Source organism: Purpureocillium takamizusanense, chromosome 5 (genome assembly GCF_022605165.1).
Source record: "Purpureocillium takamizusanense chromosome 5, complete sequence".
Lineage (NCBI taxonomy): Eukaryota > Fungi > Ascomycota > Sordariomycetes > Hypocreales > Ophiocordycipitaceae > Purpureocillium > Purpureocillium takamizusanense.
In genome coordinates, this window is record NC_063072.1 from 2644206 (window position 1) to 2653554 (window position 9349).

Consider the following 9349-nt stretch of genomic DNA (forward strand, 5'->3'; position numbering starts at 1 on the left):
ACACAGTTAGTAGTACTACTCTATCTGTCAGGAAAGGAAGGGAGGGGGCGTGCCGTATGAGCGCCTACGAAAAAAAATAAAAAAAAACTTCGCTCTCTTTTCGTCTTGTCCCTCGGGATGGCTAGTGCTTGTTCCTTCGCTTCGTTCGTTTCGCGGCAAGGTTGCGGAGTGCGTCTGGTGTTGTCAATCTGGGGGCGGGGGGCGACGGCGGCGGCGGACGGGGCAAAGCGGATACTATCGTTTGCAACTGCGTAGTTGATGTCAGTTGTCATTATTCTTGAGTGAAGTCGTATTTTGCTGCGTGTATCTGCGCGCGCTCAGTCAGACTCCAAGTCTTTCTTCACAAACACACACACACACACACACACACACACACACACACACACACACACACACATTATCTCTCTTTGCTTTGCTATCCCAAAAGAGGATCTCGACTCCCGTGAGCAAGCCCGTTACCGTGGGCCAAACTGTGCTCGTGATCAAGTGGCGAATCCCCCCCTCCACCGGGCGGCTCGGCGAGGGGAAGAAGGCCATGTGCCTTTGCATGTCTTCGAATTGAGGTTACTCACGACGGCGGGGGAGGGCAGGTCCGTGACTGACTGGCGGAGGCAATGGCTGCCTTCATTTTCTTTAGTGGTGGTGGAGCAGAGAACACGCGCCGTGGTAACTAGAACCGCCCCCAAGAGAAGGAGGAGCCCACTTACATGCAAGTCTTACACACACGTTGTTACTCTTTACCCTGAACACGTACGACGATACCCCTGGTGTTTTTGGACCATGGAGCACTTTATTGTAGACAACGCCCCCCGCCGGCGCGCACGGCTGCTGCTGCTACTACTGCTACTACTGATGAATCATATATACTACCTTTCAAAGGACCTGCTAGCGTACATAGGTACGTCAAAGTATGTATGTACGCATGTATGTGCGTAGCAAGCGGCAGTTGACGCGGCAAAACAGCAACAAGGAATACTCTGAAGCGGCGGCGGCGGCGGCCACCATGGTATCATCTCCAGTAGGTGGACGGAGAAGAAGGTCCTCCCCCTCCCCTCCCCGTCCTCCCCTTCACCTCCACCCCTGCTCCTCTGGTTCGCGGCTGCCGGCCGGGAAACCACAAACATGGGCGGACAAGGGAGCACAGACTACGGAGTCCGATGATGCAGGATGCCATGTACGTAGTACTGTTGTTATACTGTAGTACATATGTGTGTATATCTTGCCAAAGCAGTCGGGCAGATCTGCCTCATCTGTGATTGAGCCCGAGCGCGGGTGGCACGACATGGCCGTCCGTCCGTCCCTTCACTTCCTTCTTCCCTGCTGGTCCCCCCCCCCCCCCCCCCCCCCTCCTCTGCTCCTCCCAGTTCCCCTGGTACGATGCGGTACTGTCGATGCGGTACGGCACGATGGGCGTCCAGGCCAGCCCGGGTCGATGCCCGCTCTGCCCTGATGTGACGACCGCGACGTCTCTTCACGTTGCCCCCGGCAACACGTACTTTGTATGTACGAGGTAGTAGTAGTAGCAGCAGTACTACGTAGGACAAGTCTGACCTCTCTCTCTCCCTCCCTCCCTTTCCGCTCCTCGACACGTCCCAAATGCCAAAACCCACCAATCACTCCCCCCTACCCATCGTGGCCTCCCCGTGGTCGTGGTTGCAACGACGCTGTCCCGTCCGTCCGTCCGTGCCGGCCCGGCACCGCCGCCGCTGCCGCCGCCTCCCGGACCCCCGAAGAGTCCGTCGGTACGGCAAATGACGACGCCGCGGATTTCGTTCCGCCCCCCAAAACCATGGAGGCGCGAGAAACCGCTCCCTCCGCCCTGCATTCTGCTCGCGCGCGCGCAAAACACCCCCCCCCCGGCATATTTTTTTGTTACAGCAGCCGCTGAGATGACCGGCCAACCGGACAGCGGGCTGTCTGCTCTCTCCATGAACGGGTTTCCCTCCTGCAGGGGCCTTGGGTGGATGGATGCTACTATCGACCCGCGATGCTGCGCACTTTCTCCTCCACAAACCAAGCTGGCGAAAAGCTTGGCGGCGCAGCATGGCCAACCAACTACGTACAATGTATGTATGTATGTATGGTGGCTGGCGTTGCGTGTAAGTCGTTTCGTCTAGATCTTCACGGCGGCGTGTACTGTATGTTGGTTGTCCTGTACAGTATCGTTAGGACGCCTCTCGCCCTTGAACAAGCCGTCGTCGCCATGTGGCTTGCCTGCCTCTCTCCCTTGTTCCATGTCTCACGCCCTTTTCCTTCCACCACCCACCCACTCACCACCTCCTCTGGCCTGTCGTTTGCATTTAGACTCGCTCGCCTCAGTCCGCGAATGTGGTGAGGCTGAGAGGTTCGGCATGAAATCCAGTCCTCGACCTCTCGGCATTGCTTTTATTGTCCAGGGCTGGCGACGCCACCCCCCTCCCTCCCTCCCTGCCTTGCCCCGGTCTTTCTATACCCTGTAAATGTGGCGTTTATCGCGCCGTTGGCGCTCCCATCACATATCATCTTTTTTTATCCTTCTCCAGCCCTGCCTGCCTGCCGACTGATGCCGTTATATTCGTCCCCTCTCCTCTTTTCCGCTCAAACGCCGCGCGCAGCCGGCTCGTACATGTACTGGGGTAGTATCACGCTTTGCCTCAGAGCCTTGGAACTGAGAGGAGTCAACGACAAAATAGGAAGGCCGTTTTGTCGGCCCGGGTGCGGCTGCCTGCCCCATGTTCTTCGTTGCGTAAGCGTTCCGCCATCGTCAAACGATGCATTCATGTCCTCTGCACCCCTTGGCCCGTGCCAGATGACCATATGTACGTATGTACTTCGCAGCGTGTAACAAAGCCCGCAGGGCTGCCTGGTATCCCTGAGCGATCCAACCAATTCCATCGGCGGACGCCAAGATTTAGGCTCTTGGGTCTGCCGACGCCACACCCGTTAGGCCTTGTTTTCGCGAAAGCGGCAGGGAGGGGAGGAAAGAAGAAGAGGAAGAGGAAGAGCCAACAGTCCTTTCAGAAACGATGCCGGTCTCGCGAATGTCTTGTGAGGCCGCGCAGGACCCAGTGTTCCTCATCGGCCACGATCCTTCCACACTGTGGCAACCGGAGGCCTGCCCATTATTGAATTCGCCGGACGACCTGGTTCCTGTCTCCGGCTTCCTTCCTTTCTCTTCTTCCAGACGCACGTATACCCAAACGACATTCCTGCGGTAATTGGTGGCATATTGCAGGCTGAAGTGTTCATGGCGAGCATGTTCAGTCCCTCTCGACAACTCCAACCAAACCGTGTCATGACGTAACTATTTGAGCGACATGTGAAGCACGCTACTTGTCGCCCCAACATGAACAACCACGGGTACTAACGTTAGGTAGTCTGAGTCTCTTTAATTGGTGATTTCTCAGATTCCTGGCGGCGCCACGGTATCTGCCGCGCTGATCACGACCTGTGTGTCATTGACATGGTCCTTCGGCAGAATTGGGCAAGAGGCGCTGGCGGGTGATATCACGCTCATGCGCGTCGGCAGGTGTGGCAGCAAGGGGGCGGCTGGCTTTCTCAAGCCTCCACGTATCTGTCCAACATGAGCATATCCCCCCCCTGGTCGAGTATCAAGCAACAACCCCAGATTGCGCTGAGGATTCCCATGCACTCCGTCGACACCCCCACCAACAACCGACCATCGCAAGGGGGGGGGGTTTAACTCAGCTGGCGGCTGCTATGCCCACGCATGTGTGCCGTCGGAAAGCCTCTTCCGGTTCGATGGGATGCCGCGATGAGACTTGTCGCCGACACTCATGCATCCTCCATACATGCATCTTGTGCTGTATCTTGCATGTGAGCTTCCACAGACGCAACCAACAACAGACGGAACCTTGCCTCAGCCCGCCAACGTGCTTCCATCTCCGGTCTCGTCCTGGTTCTCGGCTCGTGCAGGCGCGTCCATGAGGGGGCGCATGTATGCAACGCGTCGTACCGAGCAAGTGGTGCCCATGGTCTCGAGTCCATCCATCGGCCTTGGTTGATTCATCTCGCGTGAGACTTGACACGCCACTTCACGCATGCTGTATGGCGGCGCAGGGAGTGTGCACTATGCACTATGCCTACCCTTCCCCATCAGTGCATCGTTTCAGGAGAGGCATACCGGGAGAACGGCCAGACCGAGCCGTCCTGTGATGGTGTGAATTCGTCTCAAACGCCTCTCGCCTCCTGCCTCACGGCAACGCTTCCGGACTATAATGACCCTGCGCAAAAATGATCGGTAAGTGCCCGTAGTCGAATCCGCAGCAGATACCAAACCTAGGAAGCGACGGCCACATCTGTTGAACAGCGTCGCGCAGGGTTGTCGGCCTGACACGCCCCCAGACATGTATCCTGTCGATAGTCAATAGCTTGCCCACAATAGTACGAGTCGCATCCCGCATGACGCACACGCTTCCCTCTATAGCTAAGGGAGGGTGGTGGGCAATGATTGGTATCGAGGGCACTGACGACTCCCATGGCAGACGCGAAGGACGCATTTCCGCAGGAATGGGGCGGAGCATCTGTTGGCCTCAAGTCAGTGCCTCGCATCCAAAGCCTGTGAATAACGAGGCCAGACTCAACACTGCGGCCGGAGTCTTTTGCAACCGGCCACTCGAGATACAGAACAGGTAGGCGCGAGTCGTGGCCAACCCGGTATACTGCCACTCGGAGAGGTTGTGTCACTGTCGATGCTCTTCCAGAACGCGTCACGAGTCGAAAAGATGTAACATCGCGTATCTCATATCCCTCAGTGCAGTGAGGCGTCATATTTGCGCCAATGTCTCCTTAATGAGCTTGTTGGAGCGGTATATCATAGTCAGCAAAGAGCTATGGCCGATCCTAGAGACAAGTCAGCGTCGAACTCATGAAGGTGGGATACAGCCTAGGGGTACCTCGACAATTCGGCGTATGTACATGTCAACTAGGTAGGTATAGTCGGCATGGAAATGCCACGGAAGCAGGTCGTCTGCAAGCGAGGTTAACCGTTCCGTCCGATACAACCACCCAAATCTTCATCACAAAAACAAAGATGTGTCGCGCACCAAGCTAACGTAACGCAAGGATTGAGTTGTCGCCCCGGAGGCGCGAGAGTGGCCATGTGCCGTTCCGAGAAAGTACAGAACACGGAAATTGAGGCTCTCATTGTATACATGCTCAAATGTAGGTCATATAAGCATGGACTCTCCCGCACGACAGTTGAGGCGCTCCCATTTTTGGTAGAGGGGCGAATAGCTGGACGCTTACACGAGGTCCGGGCAACCCTGGACAGATGTAAATTCTGCAATTGCATTCGCCGAGCCCTGCATACGGTATATGGTTCGTAACACCGACTCAGTGAGGGCTGTGCGATGCCTTCACTCCCGATCTGTCAAACAGGTGTGAGACCCAAGAGCGTGTCCGGCGCCGTGAAACCACAATCAGTCTCATTAGGGGGTTCAGGGGCTTTGCTCTCCCGTGTTCATAGAGGTCCCAGATCCAATAGCACGCAGATTCGATCCTATTTTCCCAGCGTAATTGGACAAGATGCTCCCTTCTTGCTGCTGCACGGCAGCTGTTGTTGTGTCGCACCGCATGTCTGCGCCTCGCCGTCAGTCAGCGCACCAAGGATCCCCGATCGTATGTATAGCCAGAAATGGGCAATATGCTTCCTACCGAAGGACCGCTTTGCATCTCTGTCGCTGCCATGCATGTCACTGGGCGTAGGTCACTCTCAGCAATCTCGGCGAGATTGGAGCTTGTCGGCCTGCCAAAGACCCCTGCCCTCCTGGACTCGCGGCGGCTATATGATGAAGTTGCAGATTCGAAGGTAGGAGTTTACCTTCAAAAAGCCACTCGGCCAATACGTGCTGCTGTGTTTCGAAAGCAGCACGGCGAGTAATATGCCAACGTTTATGCTCAAGGGAACTCCAGCTTGGTGCGATTGCAGTGATGAGCTCGACAATACTTTGGCGCTCAGCGTGTTGTATGTTATCTTCGTGCGCGTTTGACTTGCGTCGTAAGATCAACTATTCTTCTCGAGTTAATACTCATTCAAGCATTTGCTGCTGCACAACCGCCCAGTGAAACTTGACGCTGCCTCATGGCCACTTGACCCGCCGTCTTTTGCGCTACCAGGTACTAAAAGATCTCGTTTTCCTGTAAGGCGTGGCGGTCGAAGACTCGTTATCGTATGTGGTCGCAAATTTCCCCTAGGTTGCCTGTGTCAGCTACACAGACGGTATAGCGCGCTGGATGCAAACATCGCCTTTGCCGTGGGACATTTTCATTGGATTTCGATTTCCCCTGGCTACCTTTCAGGTTATTGAAACGACCCATTTTCGATACCCTGTGAAAAGGCGGACTAGCAGAAGCATACTTGCTGCTTTTTTAGGATTCGAGGATGCGGCAGCCAGCCTCCGGTGCTTGGCTGTGACAGTAGCTTCTCACTGCCAGGCCCGAACCTCCCAACTATGACAAACAAAATGTCCCCGCCGCTTGGTTTCTCCTATGAGAAACGAAACGGGCTGTCAATTGTCCCTGTGGTCCCTCAACCGTCCGTTGATGGTTCAAGGGTCTCCCTGTTCCTGTCGACACATCGTGTGTGGGGAGGTGAGCGCCACGGCGCCACCAGGCCCGCAGTACCAGACTTCGATATCCCTGCAACTAGACATTACGGTGCGGCCGACACCATTGTCGAGCGCGATATCCGCTTACATCGCCGGGCCTTCTTGCCCGCCACGGTTGTCATCGAGGATCTTCAGTCGGGTCGGCCTGTGCGGAGCTCCGGGTCCAAGGACGACATCTCGGTTCATGCGGACGCGCAGGCGATCATCGGCCTTGGCATAAGACCATGGATGCCAATAGCATAGCCTGCCCACCGGAGCCGAGGTAGCAACGCTTGCGCCAAAGCTCACCGACGCCCGTGGGTGGTGCGTTCCAAGACAACAATGGCAGCCTCGACCTGGCTGACTCGCGCAACGAGACACAAGTCACCTGTCAGAGTGATGATCCGTCGTCGGCCTAGTTCAGCGCTACGTAGTTGATAGCCTGGCCCGGGCTGACAGCCCTACCGATGTAAGTTGGTAATTGCTCGCTGCCGAAAGGTGACACGCGAGGCTCGGGTCTGTGAACGCTCATGATCACCACGGGTTCAATAAGCGACCAGTGGCGGATCGCGGTAGCTCCCGAGAAGGTCGGGCCAAAAATTTCCAATCTCGCGCACCAGCTTCTTGTCACATCGCCGAAAGAGCCATTTTTTTGTCGACAAAGGGTATCATGTGGCATCGGTGTCTTTAGGCAAAAACCGTCAGGCGGTGGAGGGCATGAGTCCCAGTCGAGTTAGTCACCGTTTCGTCGTGATCCCAGCCGTATCTCAAGGAGGTATCTGGCTTTGCCTGAGAAGAGGAAACGAACCTGTTCCACCAGACCTTTCCTTGATGTAAACAACAAAGGAAAAGCCTGACTTGGCGGCCGCTCCAGAGGTGATCAAGTCTCCAACAGAACCACTCGGTTGGATTCCAATCATTTTGTGTGCCGTCTGGACGGGTCAAATGGGGCATGATCATCTGTGCGGAAACCTCTGACGCTCCCCTGGCGCGTCAACCTCCTCTCGGGGCACGACAGCGGACGGCTCGATATGCTGTCCGCGGCCAGGGTGATGCGCCTCGTCAACAGCCAAGTCCTTCGTATTCCATGGCTGCGAATAGCTAGATCGCGTCCCTGTCCCCTGATGCTCCTGCAGCTGCTCGAAAGAGTGGCCGGTTCGCGACAAAGACTCGGCTGAGCCTCTGGCGGTGTCAAAGGCAGAGCACAGCGTGCAGCCTGGTAGACCCTGACGCTTGCCAGCTGAGAGCCGCTACGCTTCAGGTGGGAGGTCCCTAACTAATCTCCTGGCTTCACATGACAAGTCCACTGTGACAAGGTACGGCTAGCAGCGACCTGATGTGTGGTGGCGGCTGTGCATCGTGCAGGCCGAGTCGGCAGCGTAGCCGGGACTCTGGTCGCCTCGGGCTCGGATCTCGGGTCCTACCGCAGAAATCTCCTAATCAGGCAGCAGGTGCCTGTACGTACATACTCGTGTGTAACGACAATGGGTATGAGCCGTCAGCCGATGACGACGGCCCCTCTACCAAACAATGTCGCCGCCGTCTCGGGACGTGGGGGGAGGCGATCGAGCCACGCACTGGACTGGACTGGCCCGCATCCGCATGTCCAGCAGCGAGCGACTATCGGTGGGAGAGGCGGACTCCAGCTAATGACCAGCCCGTCCGTCGTCCATCCTTCCCGTCACGTCGCGCAGGCGAGGCCAGGAAGGCAAGCAACAGCAACGGATGAGGTCCCTCATCGTTCGTCGCCAACGTCGGTGCCTTTCGGGTGGATGCGATTGGTCGTGAAATGCGACTGGCTGCTAGCAAGTACCGGATCGCGCCATGTCGTCCCTGGTGCCATGAGCGAAGGCCGCCCACCGGCGATGCCACCGCACCAACAAGCGCAGGGCGCCACTTTAATCGGCACATTCCGCCATCCAGTTGGCTGCCCGGCACTCGTCCGAGGCACTGCGTTTTGAGTTTCTGCCGCTCCTTGTCCAGGCCCAGGTGCTGCTGTCATCAACAATACCGTGGACCCTGCATCGTGGTCGCTGACCGCCGTCCGCATCGCCTGGTCGCGCCGCTCCTATCAATGAGACTTGTCCAAGCATCGCTATCTCCCGAAGACCCCCGTTTTTCAGTTGAGCCCGTGCAAGTCAGCCCTCGCGGCCGCTGTGTCGCGGCGTAGGCGTCTGTTTCACCCTGACGCAGGGTGCTCGTGCCCATGGATCCAGAAGTCTTGCCTTGTCGTAAATCGGCCACGACGCAGGCAATCCGCCACCGCAAGCACACAGTGAAAGCTCGCACCCTCAGAGGCTAGATGCAACCCTGGCGCGGTGGGTCCCCGTGTCGACTCTGCACGTATGTAACTATGTCGTAGGTACGTTGTCAGTTGTCGCCCGTTGCTACCTTGACAGCTTCCACAGCAATGGGCACGCTTTTGGCTGTCGACTCCATGTGCCTTTTGCGTCAGCCCCGCGTGTCCTAGACCTTCTTCTAACTTGGCCACCCCCTCATGTATAAGCCGCTGACGGGCATGCGGGCACAGAGTAGGGCTTCTGATGCGGGCTTGCCTAGTAGATGCATTGCCGAGTCATGGGGCGACCAATTACCCAGTCCGCCACTCAAAAACGGCCTGACGATCGCATCCACATACATGCCAACTGCAGAGCCGAGATTAACTACCGGAAAGACGCAATCGAGTCGCAAGCCACTGAGTCCGGAGCTGTCTTCGGGGTCGTAGTTCAAGCCGCATCCTTTGAGGTATGACCACCAGTCGG